This window comes from Hemicordylus capensis, chromosome 3, assembly GCF_027244095.1.
Source record: "Hemicordylus capensis ecotype Gifberg chromosome 3, rHemCap1.1.pri, whole genome shotgun sequence".
Classification (NCBI taxonomy): Eukaryota; Metazoa; Chordata; class Lepidosauria; order Squamata; family Cordylidae; genus Hemicordylus; species Hemicordylus capensis.
Window position 1 is genome coordinate 289,856,917 of NC_069659.1, and position 20,040 is coordinate 289,876,956.

Sequence of the window (20,040 nt, forward strand, 5' to 3'; positions counted from 1 at the left end):
CAGATTGCATCATGGCGCACACGACCTCTGGCTACAACTTGGAAGGGCTTCAGGGAAGGCAGGAGTTCTCCTATATTCCGTGACAGATGAGCAGCAGCCATCTGTCCTTCCTCCGCACCACACACCCACTGAGAGGCGGCGCAGCAAAGGCCACAGCTGGGAGTGGAAGGACTTCCCCCTCCCGCATCCCAGGGTGCCCCACACAATGAGCACAGCAGCTGCTCTCATTAAAGCAGTCGCCACACTGGGTGCAGCCATTCTTTCCCTCCGGATCACTGTCAGAAATGGCAACAGGCCAGGGGGGAGCCTTTCAACCCAGCAGCGATGGTTCTCGCAATCTCCTGCCATGGTTATATGAACCATAGTTTATTTTAACCTTGGCTAAATGCCGGGTTAAAAGGTTGGGCTAGTGGGGACAGAAGCGCCAGGATCGGGAGTGATCTCAGTGTTCCACATGAGCATTGGGATCCGGCCGAGCTGTCCTAACCTGGGTTGGACTGCTCATGTGAATTGCCTCAGTACTTGGACCCTTAAAGCTAGATGGACAGTTAGTTGTTTATGCATGAGTATTGGAGAAGACTTTTGAGGATACCATGGACATCTAGGAAAGCAAACAAATGGTTCATAGAACAAATCAATCCAGAATTTTCACTCGAGGCACAAATGGCCAGGCTCAAACTATCATACTTTGACCACATTATGCAAAAACACAGCTCCCTTGAGAAATTCATAATGCTGGGGAAAGTTGAAGGAAAGAGAAGAAGAGGACGACCAGCAGCAAGGTGGATGAACTCTATTAGGACAGCAATGAATACACCACTGAGAGACCTTAGAGGCCAAGTTGAAGACAGATCATCCTGGAGAGAATCTATCTATGTGGTCACTAAGAGTCGACACCGACTTGATGGCACTTAATCAATCAATCAGTTTCACTCATGAGCCCTACTAAGCCCCAAAGAGCCCACTTTTAGCACTATGTCGCTTTTTAGGTCTAAAGGTTTCTATCCCTTTGGAATATTTTGTACTTTCTCATGCAGTCATGGAACAAGACTGAAAGGCAAGATTAAACATTTTAAAGGTCTTATTACTTCTATTCATGAACTAGACGTTAAAAAGAGTGGGGGGAAAGATCAGATGGGTTTCTTGGGGCTACTTCTCGCCACAGGCTTTGGTGGGGGGGGTTATTAGGGTTGAATTTTATTTTATGCCTGAATAGTTGTATTAATGGAACAAAACTAGACTATCTGAATTAGATTTGCCAAACATCAGTAGCTAGAAAAGTTGAGCTAATCTGAATTAACCTATACAGCTTGAATACACTTAATCCTATGAATATAAGATGATATTAAACATAAATTTTCACTGAGCTAAAATTAATTTTGTATTCTGACAGATACATTTAGAAACAAAAGGCCAAGGGAAAGTTGGAATAAGTACAAATTTAAAAGAAGTCAGCTCCAGAAGCCGGCAGGGGGGAGAAATTAATGAGATTGAGTTTACTGGCATGTTTATCATTTGTGCCAATATGTGAAATGTGATGAAAACTTCATAAGATATTAAGTACCTTCTTCCCATTTGAAGAACATTCTATCATAGAACAGGAAAACTTGTTCATTACTTTATGACATTTTAGCCCTATTATGTTAAACATGCGTACAATGAATTTACAGTGTACACAGGTACAAATCAGTGTACAGGTACAGTTATTTACATGTTACATTGAACAAATGGACAACAACACACTTTCTATCCATACCATACATTTGAGGGGCCTGCAGGCAGGTTAATTTTTAACATGAAGACAGGTACAGTCATACACACAAAAACATATGAGTGTACAAACAACTGTACATTCATGCAAGACAATGAGGCTATGCACACCTTGGTTGCCACCTAAAGGCACATGGGGAAATGACTTGATTATCAAGCCAGAGGTTGCCAATTCAAATCCTCGCTGGTATGTTTCCCAGACTATGGGGAAACACCTATATCAGGCAGCAGCAATTTAGCAAGATGCTCAAAGGCATAATCTTATACTGTGTGGGAGGAGGCAATGGTAATCCCCTCCTGTATTCTACCAAAGACAACCACAGGGCTCTGTGGTCGCCAGGAGTCAAAACCAACTCGATGGCACACTTTACTTTAACCTTGGCTATGGGGCATGAGTGCACAGCCCAAGCATTCACAGTTGGGCACCTAGAATGCTCGACTCCTGGGGGAATCCCCCAATGAACTGCACTCATTGTGTGGTGCATTGTGGGATTTCTGGAGGCTAGGAAAACAAGTCCTGGTCTCCAGAGATTTGCCCTCCATGAAGCAGTGTGGAACATGAGAGCACATGCTGAAGAAGAGTGCACAGATAGTCTGGGGGGAGAGAAGGTAAGTTCAATCCTGCCTTTCCCCCTGCCCACCCTCCCTGCCCACCCAACGTTTTTGTGCATGACCTCAGTGTCTGAACAGGGCTTTTAGTTTGTCCTAATAAAGGTGGCCTTTGAATCCTGTGAATCCTGTGGCCTTTGAATCTCTGCTCTGTATTTTATGGTTTGGATCCAAAGGAGCCCCTTCCACTAGCAGAAACCCTCTTCCTCTTACAGAGGGGCTGTTTCTGATTTAGAGGGAAAGTGTTGCATGGGAAAAGTGAGCGCAAATCCAGAGGAGTGTCTCCATTTGCAGAAGCTCTTGAGCAAGACTTTGGAGCTATTCACATGACCAGGCAGGCAGGGTAGAGGGCAGGCAGGTGGGGGGGAAGACTGTGCAGTCCTCACTTTCCTTCCAGATGAGTGAACAAAAAAGTTTCACCTGCTCCCCCTACCGAGCTCTGAGCTCCACACTAAGCCGCCGAAGGCCGCTCAAGTCACCCCCAAACCTAGCCTCTGCTGCCATGCTCCTGGCCTATGACAAATACAGCCCCCAGGCTTGCCGCCATGCTCCTGCTGAGCATCTGCTCTCCGTGCTTGAGAGAAGTGGACTGGAGAGGAGAATGCCGACGCGGCCATTGCTGCCTAAGCCCCACCCCCCCAACCCCAGGATCCAATCAGAGGAGACCAAGCCTCATGCTCCTTGGCTCCAAAGGGGGCTGGGGCAAACAAGCCACCCCACCCATTTGGGTGGCGGGTGGCTGGATTTCCTCCTCCTTTCACTGTTCTTTGGATCCAAGTCTGTGTCTGCTGATTAACAGTCATATGTATTTAATTATTTCATATTTATATTTAAATATAAATAAATATTTATATGATGACTACAGATGGCTGTTCAAGATTACATAGGAACATAGGAAGCTGCCATATACTGAGTCAGACCATTGGTCTATTTAGCTCAGTATTGTCTTCACAGACTGGCAGTGGCTTCTCCAAGGTTGCAGGCAGGAATCTCTCTCAGCCCTATCTTGGAGATGCCAGGGAGGGAACTTGTACTAAGGTCTGAGCTCCTCTCACCCTACTTCTCTTTCATCAGGTAGGAAGGTAAAAGAGTTGTAGGGGCTGCAAAAGCTTGTGGAGACCATCAAACTAACCCCAGAACAGAAATAATTACTGTGTATTTCAGGGGCGTAGCTAGGGGAGAGGGGGCCCATGTTAATCCCTCTCTCTGGTGGCCCCCCAGAGTGAGGGAGATAATGAAGAAAATAGGGAGGGATGGAGCTGAAGGGCCCTCAGAAGCTGGGGGCCCATGTTCTTTGAACCCTTTCACTCAGTTATAGCTATGGCCTTGGTGTATTTCATAGTAAGCTATGTAGTTGTGCTTGCAAAGACTGGGATGCCTTGTAGCAATAATGCAGTAATCCTATGAAGAATCCGTAGAGATAGGATTTTTAAAAAATGTGATCTAACTTCTTTGGAAGAGGCTGCTTGTGAAGAGAGTTTACATGAGTCAGAAGTGAAAACTATGCAAGATGACAATGCAGTGAGCAATGGGTGTAAAGATATCCCTACAGGGCACAAAGGGTTCAGCGGAGCAATTAAAACGAGATGTACTCTCACTAATGAGATTTTTCCAAAAAGAGGAGCTTGATCACGTTTCTGGTACAAAGTGGAAAAGTTATTATGGTTTGACATTTACTTGTAGGATGTGAGGTCACTGTTGAGATTAAGAGACAATGAAAGGGGTAGTTTGAAGAGAAGAAGAAAAATTGAAGTAAGGAAGGTCTTGGATAGGAAAGAAGGGGATTCTATTTTGTCCAAGATGCAGATAAAAGACAACTGCTGCAAACTTCTGATGAGTCAAGAAAATAAAATGATTATGAATGTAAGAGCAGCCCTCCTGGTTCAGACCACACTCCCATGGAGTTCAACATTGAGGCAATTCCCACGATCAGTGGGAACCGCCAGATGGGGTTAAGCGGGGAGAGCGGGCTTAGACCACTCTCCCCGCAGACAAGTTCCCGCAGAGCCCTGAGCGGCCGGATAGGCCATCCACACGACTGCTGGCGCCATCACGGAGCTGGCAGGGGCAGCAGAGATTGGGGACTGCATGCCCCCCAGAAGTTCCAGCATGCCCTGAATGAGCATGCAGGGCATGCTGGAGAGACCCCCAAGCCAGGAGGCTGCTTTTTAGCCTCCCGGTCAGGGGTCTACTCGTAAGTTGCCACGCCGCGGCAACACACAGTCCAAAAGCCCGGGTTAGCGGAGCGCTCACTCCACTAACCTGGGCTTAGGGGAGGGTAACTTTAGCGAGTTACCTGCTTTGGTGAGACTGGGCTCGGCTGCGAGCCCAGTGGTTCTCACGTGCGGGCAAAATCAGGCTAGGCTCCCTTAGCCCAATTTCGCCCGATCATGAGAATCGCCTTGATGAGGCTCTTCTCACGATCACGGAGAAGAGCTTCTATGGGGTTTGCGACGACAGCGGGCTAAGCCCACTCTCCTTGCAGACGACCAGCCAGTCTGCTCTGGGCGGCCGCAGCAGCCACCCACACGACCGCCGGCTCCATGATGGAGCAGGCGGGGGTTGGGAGGATCAGGGGCCACGCGGCCCCTGGAAGCTCCAGTATGCCCTGCGTGAGCGCAAAGGGCATGCTGGAGAGACCGCCGAGCCAGGAGGCTGCTTTTCAGCCCCCCCACTGGGAGTCTACTTGTGAGTACACGTGGCGTGGAGCCGCGCTGCGGCTACTCACGATCCCAGAAACCGGGTTTTCAGAGCACTTTAAGGAGCAGTTTAAGGGGTGGGCTACTTGAGCGGGTTACCCGCTTAAGAACCATCAGGCTCGCAGCCGAGCCCAGAGGTTCACACGATTGTAGGAAATCGGCCTAGCGGAGGCTAGCCCGATTTTCTACAATCGTGTGAATAGCCTCATTGTCTTTCTAACAGTAATTAGCCATCTTCCTCTGGGAAGCCTACAAACAGGGCAATAACCATTCTAATTGCATGTGCCCAGCACCTGGTATTCAGAGATATACTGCCTCTAGAAATGAGGCTCCACTAAATTATAATGGCTAAATGATAATGGGCAAATAGGCACCTTTTACCATGCTGATTCTCATTATTTAGCGGGTGGGGGGAGTAACTGGCTCTAGCCACCCCCAGCACAGTACCTCCAGTGACTGTTGCTGGTGTCTATCTTGTGTTTCTTTTTAGAATGTGAGCATTTTGGGGACAGGGAGCCATCTTATTTATTTTTTATTTCTCTGTGTAAACTGCCCTGAGCCATTTTTGGAAGGGCGGTATAGAAATCAAATTATTAATTATTATTATTATTATTAACAACAATCAATGGCGAGACACTTGGACAGGTTAGCATTAGAAGAGGCATTTTCCAAGGGGACTCACTATCCCCTCTGTTGTTTGTAATCGCCATGACCCCACTTTCACAAATACTAAACAAAACAGGCCTCGGATACCAAACATCTAAAACATCAAGTCAAATAAACCATCTGGTGTACATGGACGATCTGAAGTTGTATGGAAAGTCTCAGTCAGAAATCGAATCACTGCTAAACACTGTCCGTATATTCAGTAGCGATATAGCAATGGAGTTTGGACTAGACAAATGCGCTGCATTAATAATGAACAGAAGAAAAATAAGAAAAACAGAAGGAATAGAACTGCCCAATGGAAGCAACATCAAGAACCTGGAAGAGAAAGAACATTACAGATACTTGGGCATCCTCCAGGCTGATAACATTGCACACACTGAAGTTAAAAGAAAAATTGGAAGTGAATACATCAGGAGAGTTAGACAAATCCTCAAGTCCAAACTCAATGGTGGGAACACCATACATGCCATAAACACCTGGGCTATACCTGTTATCAGATACACTGCAGGAATAATAGACTGGACCCAGGCAGAGCTAGAGACGCTAGATCGTTAGACCAGGAAAATCATGACCATCAATCATGCTCTGCACCCCCTGCAGTGATGTAGATAGGCTATACCTCCCTCGCAGCTCAGGTGGAAGGGGAATGCTTCAAGTCCATCATACAGTGGAGGAGGAGAAAAGAGGCCTTGAAGAATATATCAAGGACGGTGAAGAAGATGCACTTAAAATGGTCAATAACGAGAAACTATTCAACACCATTCAAACAAAGCAGGCCTACAAGAAAGAACAAGTCAAGAACCGAGCAGAAAAATGGAAAAATAAGCCCCTGCATGGTCAATGTTTGCACAATATAGACCTGGCAATGGCTTAAGAATGGCAACTTGAAGAAAGAAACTGAGGGTTTAATACTGGCTGCACAAGAACAGGCACTAAGAACAAATGCAATAAGAGCAAAAGTCTAAAAATCCACAAGAAACAGCAAGTGCCGCCTTTGTAAAGAAGCAGATGAAACTGTGGACCACCTAATCAGCTGTTGTAAAAAGATTGCACAGACTGTCTACAAACAAAGGCATGACAAGGTGGCAGGGATGATACACCGGAACATCTGCAAAAAATACAAGCTACCTGTAGCCAAAAATTGGTGGGACCATAACACTGAAAAAGTTGAAGAAAATGAAGATGTAAAAATATTATGGGACTTCCGACTACAAACAGACAAACATCTGCCACACAATACACCAGATATCACTGTAGTCGAGAAGAAAGAAAAACAAGTCAAAATAATCAACATAGCAATACCAGGGGATAGCAGAGTAGAAGAAATAGAAAAAATCACAAATACAAAGATCTACAAATTGAAATTGAAAGGCTGTGGCAGAAAAAGACCAAAATAATCCCAGTGGTAATTGGCGCCCTGGGTGCAGTTCCAAAAGACTTTGAAGAGCACCTCAACACCATAGGGGCCACAGAAATCACCACCAGCCAATTACAAAAAGCAGCTTTACTGGGAACAGCCTATATTCTGCGATATCTATAACAGCAACAACATTGACAATAAAATTCAGCCATCCCAGCTCCTTGGGAAGGACTCAATGTCTGGATAAAACATACCAGTCAATAACACCTGTCTGACTGTGTACACAAGAAATAATAGATGGGCCAATCCTTCAAGAATTTATTTAACTCATTTATTTTTACCAGCATCAAGGTTCAAACTACACTTTGAGCTGGGTCTTACGGTCAGTGAAACCTGGTTTGAGGAGCTGAGTGGGAAGAGCGGGCTAAACTCGCTCTCCCCGCACACAAGCAGGGTGGGAGCCCTGGGCGGCCAGATCGGCCGCCCACTAAATTGCTGGTTCCGTGACAGAAGTGCACAAGGCGTGCTGGCAAGACCCCCGGAGCCTAGGGATGTGCACGGAACCACAGAGGCGTGGTCCGGCACTGGGGGGCATGTAGCTTTAAGGGTGTGTGGTAGTACTCCCCCCCCCGCTCTTCCCCCTCCAGCGCTGGTGCGTTTTAAAATCTTCCTGGGACAGCAGAGTTCCTCCCTGCCGCCCCTGCCCCCGTCGTTGTCATCCAAAGCCTTCAAAGGAGTACAGCTAGCGGCCCGCATGCGCCCTGCACGGCGCGCGTGCTTGTCTCCGACGCTGGCGCACGCGTGCCGTGACATATGCGGTGCGTGCGCGCCAGCGTCAGAGACAAGCGCGCGCGCTGCGCAGGACGCATGCACGCCGCTAGCTGTACTCCTTTGAAGGCTTTGGATGACAACGACGGGGGCAGGGGCGACAGGGAGGAACTCTGCCGCCCCAGGAAGACTTTAAAACGCACCAGCGCTGGAGGGGGAAGAGCTGCGGGGGGGGAGTACTACCACCACCCCCTTAAAGCTACATGCCCCCGCCCTCCCGAACCTCCAGACTGCCGGACCTCCGAACTCGTCCGGCGGTCTTTTACATTGTGGCCGGACCGAACCGTGCACACTCCTACCGGAGCCAGGATGCAGAGCTGCACCATGGCTACTCACGATTTTAAAAAACCAGGTTTGTGGAGTGCTCGCTTATGGGAGGGGTACTTAGGTTAACCACCTGGGAGCCACCGGTCTTGCCTGCAAGCCCGGTGGCTCACACCGTCAGCCAAAATCGGGCTAGGCTCGCCTAGCCCGATTTCGGCTGATCGTCAGAATAGCCTTTTTATGTTAAATGCTCTGTGTGTGTGTGTGTGCACGCGTGCATGTGTGTGTGTTTTTAACTTATGCAGCAGCTGCAGGGGGAAATCAGGATCAGGACCATGACACACACCTGGAAGGTCTTCCTGACACAAGACAAGTTCTGTGTCCACCTATTAAATGTTTTTACATACAGGTTGTCTAAACCTTTTCACCTCATTGTGCTTTAGAGCACATCCACCTGGGATTGAATAGGACAAAATACATTATTTTGTCTACCATGGATGCCACTTTTCTCAGGAAAGAGGTGTAGTCTGAAGATGGCCTGAAGGCATCTGGTCTCCTGAGATCAGACCACCTTTAGACCTTTACTGGCTTCCTGACTCACAAGTGGCACACTTGTCTCCACTCTTGCACCATGTTTTCCTGCTTGTTCCTGGAGAGAAATACCTCAGCATGTACTGAGCAACAAGTGTCCCAGACATCCATCGGAAGGATCCAGGTATACTAACCAACTTATGCTCCAAACTCTTTTGCTGTCCCTCTCATTCCTCTAACCAACTTTGAGTTGATTTTAATTTGGATCTCAAGCTGAAACACCTCTTTATGAGCCTTAATTTCATCTTATTAGCCTTATTAGTCTTATCAGTTAATATTGTATTGCTTATTAATTCATTTTGCTTTCTCTACCCCTATTACTCTCAATAAAACTGATTGTATTCTGACTCCAACTCTCTGTCAGTAATTTCCAAGACCAAAGCTTTGCACAAATTTATCCTGTAATGAACTGCTCCTTCTAGATTCACACTGACTGTCCACCTCCGGCCAAAATTAGTCCAGAGTGCATAGCCAACACTCCAGAGCAGTTTCACTAACAGCTGGGAGATTTATCACCTGCTAAGCCCCAGCTAAGTAGGACAGTTTTTCCTTCTGCCTCATTCCAAAGCTAGGGATGAAATCTGGGTAGGGCATGCTCATCCCACACAGATGGGGCTTAGCACATGAGCAAGATCTTCACCTCTGACCTGGTTTTACACTCACCGATGCTCAGAATTTGGGAGTGTGTGCAGCTCCCAAACTAGGATAAGATTCTACTACCCTAGTAGTGATTGTCTGAACAGCCCTTACACATTTAATGTAATGTGGTTTGGCCCTAAGTCAGTGCCATCACATCGCAGGGAAGTTAGGAACCTAGGAAGCTGCCATATACTGAGTCAGACCATAGATCCATCTAGCTCAGTATTGTCTTCACAGACTGCCAGCAGCTCCTCCAAGGTTGCAGGCAGGAATCTCTCTCTGCCCTATCTTGGAAATGCTCAACCTCTTCTGTTGCAAATCTTCAGCTCAAGTATACCATAGAGATTGTGCATGCACGCACAAATGTAAATGTTATAGTTATGATAAACTACTCCAGTTACTAGCTTTTGTTGAGACTAAGTTACTCATGCGTACTCTCATTAATTAGAATTAATGGGATAAGAGAATACAAACTGCATGGTAAGAATGACGAAGAGAGCCTGAATAGTGCACTGGTTAGTGTTGGGCTTAAATTGAGAACACACAAATCTAAATCACTATTCAACTCAGTGGGCCACGAAGCACCCTCTGTGATCTGTGGGGCCAATCCAGTCACTGTCTCTCAGTCAAACTTAGCTCACAGAGTAGTTGCGAGAAAAAATTGCGTAACCCTGTGGAGGTTGCCCTGAGGTTCTTGGAGGAAGGACAAAATCCAAATATGAGAGATAAATGAATGGTGTTCAAGCGCCAACTGGCTCAACATGCAGCATCAAGGCCAGCATTTCATTCTCACCTGGAGACTGATATATACATGTGTTCAAGCATTCATACAGAAGTGAGATATATGACCCCTGTGTTTATATTCAAACAGGCAGTGGTTAGGCACTAACATTTATTTCTCCAAGCATTTCACAGAGACAGAGTCTTCAAGCTTGACTTATACATTTCAAAGTGTTTTATACTCACAGGTACAATGTTCACATCTTGATTTATACCTCTAGGAGTGCTTTATGCTCAGTGGTGGAGTGCTCCAGAGTTGATTTATAGCAAGGTTGAGTGAACCAGTCTAGTAAAATGTGATTTAGTCTGAGCCTTAAACCACAATAAAACTAAACCTTTTTCTGAGATTCAGAAAAGTTCAGTTTGAGTCTGGTCTTCACTCATGCTTTCATTCAGATTCCATGCAGGAAGTCTTGCTAAATACCAGGATCCTTCTAGTACCTTAATTTACAAAAAATAAGCTTGGGGTATATATTTTAAACTTTGAATTTGGGTAACCACACATCTGTAAAAATGAATTTAGTATTTGCATGAAATTTTCACATGAGATGTGAAAGGGACTTGACTTATTAAGTTAGTTTAATACAGATAATTCAGCATCAATATCCATGCTCACAAATACTCGGGAACTTTCTGCTTCTAACACCAATTGGTCCTTTTGAACAGGAGTGCCTCCAAAGCTCTGGAATTGGTTACCAAGTCCAGTGGGTTCTAGGACAAATCCAGAAGATTAGCCTTTTGGATGTTGTTTAACTGACTTCTCTCTGTTTTTAATCTGTCACTGTTATAAAGTTATCACTGTAATGTTATGGAGGCAGCATCCAGACTAAGTTAGTCATGACTAAGACCCATTGGAATGAATGGGTCTTAAGTTAGTCATGACTAACCTGTCTCATTCATTTCAATAGTGCTTAGGAACCTGAGGTTCATTTAACCTTGGCAGGCTATCATAAGAACAATTGCTGCTGGCCTCCCCACAGCCTGCCGCCATTTCCGGCAGCAAGCTAGGGAGAAGGAGTGGCTGCACTAGTGGCGTGGCACACAAACCCTGGGATGTGGGGGCAGGGGGAGTCCTCCCTTTTCCGACTTCAGCCTTCGCCATGCCGCCATTCATGTGGGTGTGTGGTGTGGCAAAGGCACAGGTGGCCACCACTCATCTGCTGGGGAAAGCAGATGAGCTCCTGCCTTCCCTGCAGCCCTCAGGAGTGGCGGGCAGAGGTTGTGAGTATGACCTCAGCATCTGCCTCATCAAGCAGACACAACCTCCAGATCAGAAAGAAGTTGAACTAGGCATCTAGATAAAGAAGAAGCCTAAAGGAGAATTGGATAAGATAAAACAACTCTGCTGTAGTGAAGTTCCAGTCATTGAACAGGGCTGCTTTTGATTCTGAGCAAAAGGGGGACCTGTGTTTTCCAGCAGACTGAACGGAAACATTTTCCAGAGCTTTATAGACATTTTTTTTATTATTTCTTGTTTACACAGTCAGCCAGGTGTTATTGACTGGTTTGTTTTATCCAGACATCGAGTCCTTCCCAAGGACCTGGGATGGCTGAATTTTATTGTCAGTTGTTATAGATATCGTCGCAGAATATAGGCTGTTCCCAGTAAAGCTGCTTTTTGTAATTGGCTGATGGTGATTTCTGTGGCCCCTATGGTGTTGAGGTGCTCTTCAAGGTCTTTTGGAACTGCACCCAGGGCGCCAATTACCACTGGGATTATTTTGGTCTTTTTCTGCCACAGCCTTTCAATTTCAATTTGTAGATCTTTGTATTTGGTGATTTTTTATATTTCTTTTTCTTCTATTCTGCTATCCCCTGGTATTGCTATGTCGATTATTTTGACTTGTTTTTCTTTCTTTTTTTTCTTTTTTTAATTTTTATTATTTTTATTATTATTTTTATTAAAACTTTTATACCGCCCTTCCAAAAGGCTCAGGGCGGTTTACATTAAAACACCATTAAAATCAGTTAATAATTAAAACAAAAATAATAAAGCATAAAAACAACAATTAACAATTAAAAACATTGTAAAACAACAATTAAATAATCAGAAGAATTTAAAAACAAGTTTTAAAAAGCTGAGAAATCTTGGTTGAAGAGATGTGTTTTCAGGTTGTTGTTTTTTAATTGCCAGAGATGGGGAGGATCGTATCTCAGCAGGGAGCGCATTCCACAATCTCAGGGCAACAGCCGAGAAGGCCCATCTCTGTGTAGCCACCAAACGAGTTGGCAGCAACTGGAGACAGACCTCCTCAAGTGACCTCAATGGGCGGTGGGGCTCATAGCGAAGAAGACGCTCTCTTAAATTATCTCCCCGCATTCCAAGAAAGGATTTTTTTCCCCTCATAGCATCTTTTCACAAGGTCAAGGATAAAATTGTAAAGCACACAGAAGAACAGGCCCTGCTGGGAGAGAACCAGCATGGCTTCTGCAAAGGGAAATCTTGCCTCACAAACTTTTTGGAGTTCTTTGAGAGTGTCAACAAATGTGTGGATCAAGGTGATCCAGTTGACATAATATACCTGGACTTCCAAAAAGCTTTTGACAAAGTTCCTCATCAAAGACTCCTGAAGAAACTTAGCAGTCATGGGATAAAGGGACAAGTACATATGTGGATTGCTAACTGGTTGAAGGACAGGAAACAGAGGGTAGGGATAAATGGAGAGTTTTCACGATGGAGGGGGGAGTGAGAAGTGGGATCACCCAGGGATCTGTATGGGGACTGGTGCTTTTTAATTTATTCATAAATGATCTAGAAGTAGGGGTAAGCAGCGAGGTGGCCAGATTTGCAGATGATACCAATTTTTTTCGGGTAGTGAAATCCAAAACCGATTGTGAGGAACTCCAAAAGGATCTCCCCAAACTAGGGGAGTGGGCGACAAAATGGCAAATGTGCTTCAATGTTGGCCAGTGTAAAGTGATGCACATTGGGACGAAAAACCCCAACTTCAAGTATACGCTGATGGGATCTGAGCTGTCAGTGAGTGACCAGGAGAGGGATCTTGGGGTCATGGTGGACAGCTCGTTGAAAGTGCCGACTCAATGTGTGGCAGCTGTGAAAAAGGCCAATTCCATGCTAGGGATCATTAGGAAGGGGATTGAAAATAAAACTGCTAATATTATAATGCTCTTATACAAAACTAAAAAACTATGGTGCGACCACACTTGGAGTACTGTGTACAATTCTTGTCAACATGTCTAAAAAAGGACATTTTAGAACTGAAAAAGGTGCAGAAGAGGGCAACCAAGATGATCAGGGGCCTAGAGCACCTTTCTTATGCAGCAAGGCTACAACACCTGGGGCTATTTAGTTTAGAAAAAAGACAACTGCGGGGACTACTAGTCGGAGGGTTATAGGGCACCTCCAGCCTCAAAGGCAGGATGCCTCTGAGTACCAGTTGCAGGAGAGTAACAGCAGGAGAGAGGACATGCCCTCAACTCCAGCTGTAGGCTTCCAGTGGCATCTGGTGGGACACTGTGTGAAACAGGATGCTGGACTAGATGGGCTTTGGGCCTTGGGCCTAATCCAGCAGGGCTGTTCTTATGTTCTTAAGCTTTCTTCCCCCGTGTGTTTGCTGAACATAAATTACCTATTTGCTATGCCCTGAAGAAACCTGATCCCAGGGGCTTACACGGCCATCTTTCCACTAGGAATCTGCTATTAAGAACACCCTAGTGACAATGGATTGTGGGGTTTGGGTTGGCTTCACTAGAGAAGAGAAATCCTCAGGAAACCACACTGGTGCATGCATGGAAGTTTGGGCCAAAGGTTTCAAATCCAGAAGAAGACAGCACAGATGTCAGAAACCTACTTATACTTTCCCTCCTTTCAGTTTCCCTATAAAATACCACTTAAGCGTGACACTGGGAGGAGAAGAGGGCAAGAAGAAAAGAAACCATGAAGAAACCATTTAAGTTGAATGTGTAAACAATTAGTGGTCTGACTCATTCTTCCTACCATTTCCAGATGCAAAACATTACAGAACAGGCACCACAAAATCCAGCTCATGATGTGGAAGACAAGAGAGGGCCAAGAGATAAGCTAAGTACAAGCGTATCCATTTAGAATTCCACTACATCCTAAAGGAGCACAGCAAATCAATTTTTCTGTGTTGATTACAAAAACAAACCCCTCTGAAATTCTTTCAATACACAGAGAGGGGAGGAGAAAGATTGTATATATGCTGTCCTTGCCCCAAACTCCATAGGTTACTCTGGAAATCAGAACATAGCCCAATCAGAACTTACATATATAGCTGAACGTGTATGGGGCTGTCTGACCAATCAAAAGCCCAGGTTACCAGATTAGAATGAGCCAATAAATGCAGCGTTGTACACAGGCAGGCCTAGCTGCAGCCTAGAATGTCTGAAAAGGACTTTCCAGTTTAGCTCTCTGTATAGACATTAGACAGCTCTATTTCACTGTTAGCATTTCTTGCTAAATGAGTGGAGTATGAAACTCTTGCAATTGCACTAACACTGTTGCCAAGGGGCAAAGGAATTAGACCTTGAAAATCTCAGCTTTTAGAAATAAAATTGTTTATATAAGCAATAACAATTATTTGGAACAACAAAACATTATTTTTCTCATGAGTGGATTTAAGAAAATAACTACTCAACAGATTTCCTTTTTGTCTTTCAGTTTAACAGAACATCCTTTTTTTCCTACTGCAAAAATCTCTGCTGACTGCCAGCACAAAAGTATTTTAAAAAACAACAACAATAAAGCAATTACAATGCTCTGAATTGCAGAAGCAACCTTTTGCTACGGCATCCCTAGGATAGTTCTATATCCTAATTAATAGAAACCATGTAGAGACATTGAGGGATGGATAAGATATGTCTGGGAAAATTTAAAAGAGTGCTAGTTAATTTAACAGAATTTAAAAAGAGTTAGTAGGAAACCTACGCATAATGAAGGAGCACCTGAAGCTCCAGAGCAATTTAAACTTTCTAGTGGTAAGTGGCTATAAGTTCCTATAACCAGCAAATGGTAATCTAAAATAGATTAATGGCCCTTCTCCAAATTCCCCCACCATTAAACAGTTGATTCCCAGAGAGACAGAGAGAGAGCGCTTTCCTGCACTGGCATCCCGACTCTGGAATTCCTTTCCAAGGAGAGAAACTCACCTGAGACCTTCACTACAGCCATTTAGGTATCAGGCAAGGAGCAGAAACTGATTTGACTGAATATTACAGGTTATGATTCTGATGTATGGGCACAGTCCCAAGATTTAACTAACACTCATTTTCATATCTATTATCTGTTTCTGAAAGATCTGGAAATGTTATTATCCTTATGGGTCTATAACCGGAGCACTTGCGAGCAAGGGAGAGATACTAGCAGGCTCGAGGTAACCTGCAAGTACATTGGTTTCACAAAAATCTGCATTTAAAAACTAAGGGGACCAGCCCCGCCACTGCTCTAATGCAACTCAATGGAGTGGAATGTTCCTAGACTCCGAGGACAGTTAACAGACAACCACATGGACAGAGTGAATGGAACTCAGTGATAAGGAAGGAAGAAGGAAGGAAGGACTTCAACAAAAAGAATAAAGCATTTTAGACATCTTTCCTGCTCAGAAGCAGAAAGAATTGTGAAAGCCTTGAAGAATACTCCCTCAAGGCAGTCACAATTCTTTCTGTTTCTGAGCAGGAAAGATGTCTAAAACACTTTAGTTTTTTCACCAGCCATTTCACAGCTTTGTGTTTCTGAGGGGGAAGGGATTTGACACATATAAGCTCTTGGTACGGGGGGGTTAATCCACCCTCCCCCAACATACACACCAAAAAACATAAAGACTCTGTGTGTACTCTCCTAAAGAACAGAGGGGGAAGTTGTGTACTGAATCTGTTAATCATGCATGCATGCATGCATACAGACACACCTAACAACACTCACCATTAGATATAAGCTACCTATTCCACAATCCCTTTCCCTCCCTACAATCTCAGCAGCTATTGAGTAAAACATTAAACTGACCCCTCACCAGTCATTAACTCTTGAAATGTTAGGGCTGTCTGAGAAGGAGCTGAGACTGAGTACTAGTGCCCCATACCAATAAAATAAAATAAAATCAGGAGTGGGTGGGGATTGCATATGAAGTAAGACACGAGTTAGAGCGGAGACTCCCATCTTTGTTGCTTTGTTTCATCATGCTCAACCATAGGCTCAAATAACTCATGCACACCAAATAACACATGCACACATACTGCAAGATTTTGTTAGGGTCCATATTTGTCTTCCTGTAGTTTGCTAGTATGGCTGTTTTGTTTTTATCTTTGTTTTCATTATAGTATTGATTAGGGGGTGGGTGGGTTGCAAATTGACTTGGGGTGTGTGAGTGTGACTCTGGAAATATTATTCACCATGTATAGATTATCACATGTAATCTCAGGTCTATGCTGAGCTACAGCAGAATCTGAATCTGTAATATTCAGTCAAATCAGTTTCTTGTTTCAACCATATTGTAGAGCAATAATGTGGCAAATAAAACATGTGGCAAATAAAATCTTCCACACTCTAAGGAGAGAAGTTTTAGAAAAGCAGGGGCATAACTACTATTAGGCAAGGGGAGGCGGCTGCCTGGGGGCCCCTACGCCTCGAGGGGCCCTCCAGAGGCAAGTCACATGACTATATATTGTGAAGTGTGTGTGTTTGTACCAGCGAGGGGCCCATTTTAAAATTTTGTCTCTGGGCCCTCTCCAGCCATGTTACGCCCCTTGTTAAAAGCATTATTTATAGTTCAGCTCCCATACAGCATTTATTTATTTAAGAGATAGAAGGACGAGGCCTCCCACATTTCAGAGTTATAAGGAATGAAAGTGCTGATGGGAGACCAAAATAGTCCACAGGGCTGCTGTCCTCACAATGATGCAGAATTCAAAATGATACCGGCCACAACCTCAGAGCCACTGCCACCACAATCCCCAAGTAGTAACAAAACATATACAGTCTCATCTTCACCTATAGTTTCAGCTCAGCATGAATCCTTCCCTCCTTGCTTGCCTCCAGCCAGAGGTGCTCTTACCCCTGGACTTCGGGGCTGAAGTCCAGGGCCTTCACAGCCCCTGGGGGTCCCCAAATCCTCTTTAGTCTGTCTTGGGTGGTGTGGCTGCCCAGTCGAGCATGATGGTGCTGAATTTGCAAGGGGAGTGGGCTCCAAAGACCTTTAGGCCCAGGCTCCAAAATTACCTAAGTGCACCTCTGCCTTTGCAGCCTCCACAACCACCCTCAGTTCTGCTCCCCCAGCAGAGCCTCGAGGGCTGTTAGGCATCCTCCCACACTATTTTCCCCCATGACTTCTCCCCCTCACTGAAGACATGTCTCTTCAGCAGATTTAAAATGGGAACTCATACAGAATGGCATTCAACATAACCCACCAGGAAGGCTTCTTGTGCAAACCCCATTGCAATGAATAAGAGTTGGGTAAGGCCATTAGCCTTTCTTGTCCAAAACAAACAGTCATCCCAAAATATCCCCTGCTATATAGCTCTTGAGAGTTTTATTTCACCACTAGCATTTCTTGCTAAATGACTTGGTGTATTAGACCCATGAGAGTGGATAAAACACTGTTGTTGCCAAAAAGGAATTAGAGTCCAAAAATCTGAGCTTTCAGAGTCATCCATTTTTCTTTTCTTGATATTAGCAAAGAATGATCTGGAATCATAAAGCACGATTTGTCTCTTGACTGGATTTCTTTCTTTCCCCACACATCAGGGAGTTGCACTGAACCTGAACCCAAACCAAAAACCAGCCTAGAGAGGTATTTTTCATGAGCCATAACTGAACCAAAACTTAAAATCTTTTGGCTGCCTTGAACCTGAACTGGAAATGAACTCCTAAACACAAGAAGTGGAAACTGGTTTAAAAGAAGTGGTTCAAATAACCAGGCCTTCAACTTTCAAGTTAATGGTTAATATATTCTTGTTTGTTTTTATGTTCTTCTCTTTGTAAACATCTTTAAAATAAACACTAAACCTTTATAAAATACATATTTTTCTTATTTGTTAGTACTGTATTATTTTTATAGAATTGCAGTCTATAGAAACGTTTAGTATTGCATGAAGTCTGCATGAAATCTCTCTAAACCACAGATTCCCAATCAGTGGTCCTCCAGATTTTACTGAACTACAACTCCCATCACCCCCAGCTACAATGTATTGTGACTGGGCATGAAGGGAATTGTAGTTCAGCAACATATCCAGTGGCTGTTGCTGGTGTCTATCTTATATTTCTTTTTTAGATTGTGAGCCCTTTGGGGACAAGGAGCCTATTTATTTATTTATTTATTTATTTATTTATTTATATCTATGTAAACCACTCTGGGAATATTCGTCGTATTCGTATTCGTAACACAGGTTGCGAACCCCTGATCTAAACGAATAACTCTAACTCATGCAGAAAGATACTTGCATGCAATGAAAAATGCTTCCATGCAGAAAGTGTTTGAACCAGTGTGGAATCATTTTCTAAACTTAATGGCCCACGTGCTGTGCAACAGTGAGGCCATTCACATGACCGGGCAGGTGGCCGGACGGGTGGGGAGGAAGGCAGGGTTCAACCTACCTTCCCCCAGATTATCCCTCTTGAACCATTCGGTGTGCAAGCCACATGCCCACACATCTTGTGGCGCCGAAGAGACACATCCATGGAGCCGAGGAGACACATGAGCCCAGAAGCTGGGTTAAGGGAGTGCTTGCTCCCTTAACTTTGACTAAGAGCACGGCTTGGGAGCAGGAGCAGGCTTGGGATTGCCGGGACCCACACAGATCCCAGTGCTTCATGCAAGCAGCCTAGCTCAGGCTGCTCGTGAGACTCAGTATGTGGACAGAGCAAGGGCTGTGCAGTTCCAGGTAGTTGGGAAAGCTATTTTTGATTCTCCCCCCTTGCTGAGGGATGTGTGGCCCTTCGGGACAAATTCTTGCAAGCAGAAAGAAGCAGAAATTGCTTCCCCATCCTTTTCTGTACATGCTTGCCTACGGGAAAAGGCCTCGCTGCAGGTACACTGAAGGTTTCCTGCAACTGCACAGCCCTTCTTCACAAACTGCTGCCCAGGATGTGAGTCATTGTCTAAATTAGAATTGAACTGGGAAGTTAAAAAATACCGGTTAGACTGGAACCAAACCCAAAATTTTAATGGTCTGACTTTTAGCTCTACACACACTTTTCTCTCCTCTCTTCTTCCCTCCTCCCTCTCCCCAGAACTGTCTTCCTTTTCACCTACAAGTTTGAAATGAGTGATATGCAGTAGAGTTGCTGTTGGTTCCCTCTTGGTTTTAGTTTTATATTGCTTGTTTCCCTGATTGCAAACTACCAGAAATATATTTGAAGCCTATATTCCTATTACCATCACCCCAGGAAAGAGTTGCACATGGATTGCGTTTCTGCCTTACAGATCATTTTCTTCTGGAAATTACTTGGAGTAACCGTTAAATTGTATCCTGCTTTGCAAGATTTCCCACTGCCATAGAAACACAACACAACCCCCCTTGGAGGAGCATCTCAAGTCTTTGGCACATTTGCAGACGATGTAGAGAGTATGAACTTTAGAGAATAGTGGATGCACTGCAAAAGCCAATGGGAAAGTGCCACACATTTAAAACATATAGAACTGCCTTGTGCTCAATCAGACTAGTGATCTATCTAGCCCAGTACTTTTTTTTCTGATCAGGAGCAGAACTTCAAGATTCCCCAGCCCAGTGTCCTGTCCTCCCACAACCCCACCTCACTTGATGGAAGATGGAAATAGCAGAATTGTTCTGTGATTGGTTGTTTGCAAAGCATACACTCTACCACTAACCTATTTCTTATTCCTTAATGCAGGGGGT

At 44.7% G+C, this 20,040-nt stretch overlaps 1 long non-coding RNA gene across 1 annotated transcript; it reads left to right on the forward strand.

The window, feature by feature from the left end:
* Positions 1 to 2,290: 2,290 nt before the first annotated feature.
* On the forward strand, positions 2,291 to 18,202 carry LOC128351253 (uncharacterized). The gene is made up of 3 exons (XR_008319667.1): positions 2,291 to 2,379; positions 14,177 to 14,255; positions 17,930 to 18,202. It is a non-coding gene; the product is annotated as an uncharacterized LOC128351253 (long non-coding RNA).
* The last annotated feature ends 1,838 nt before the right edge of the window (positions 18,203 to 20,040 follow it).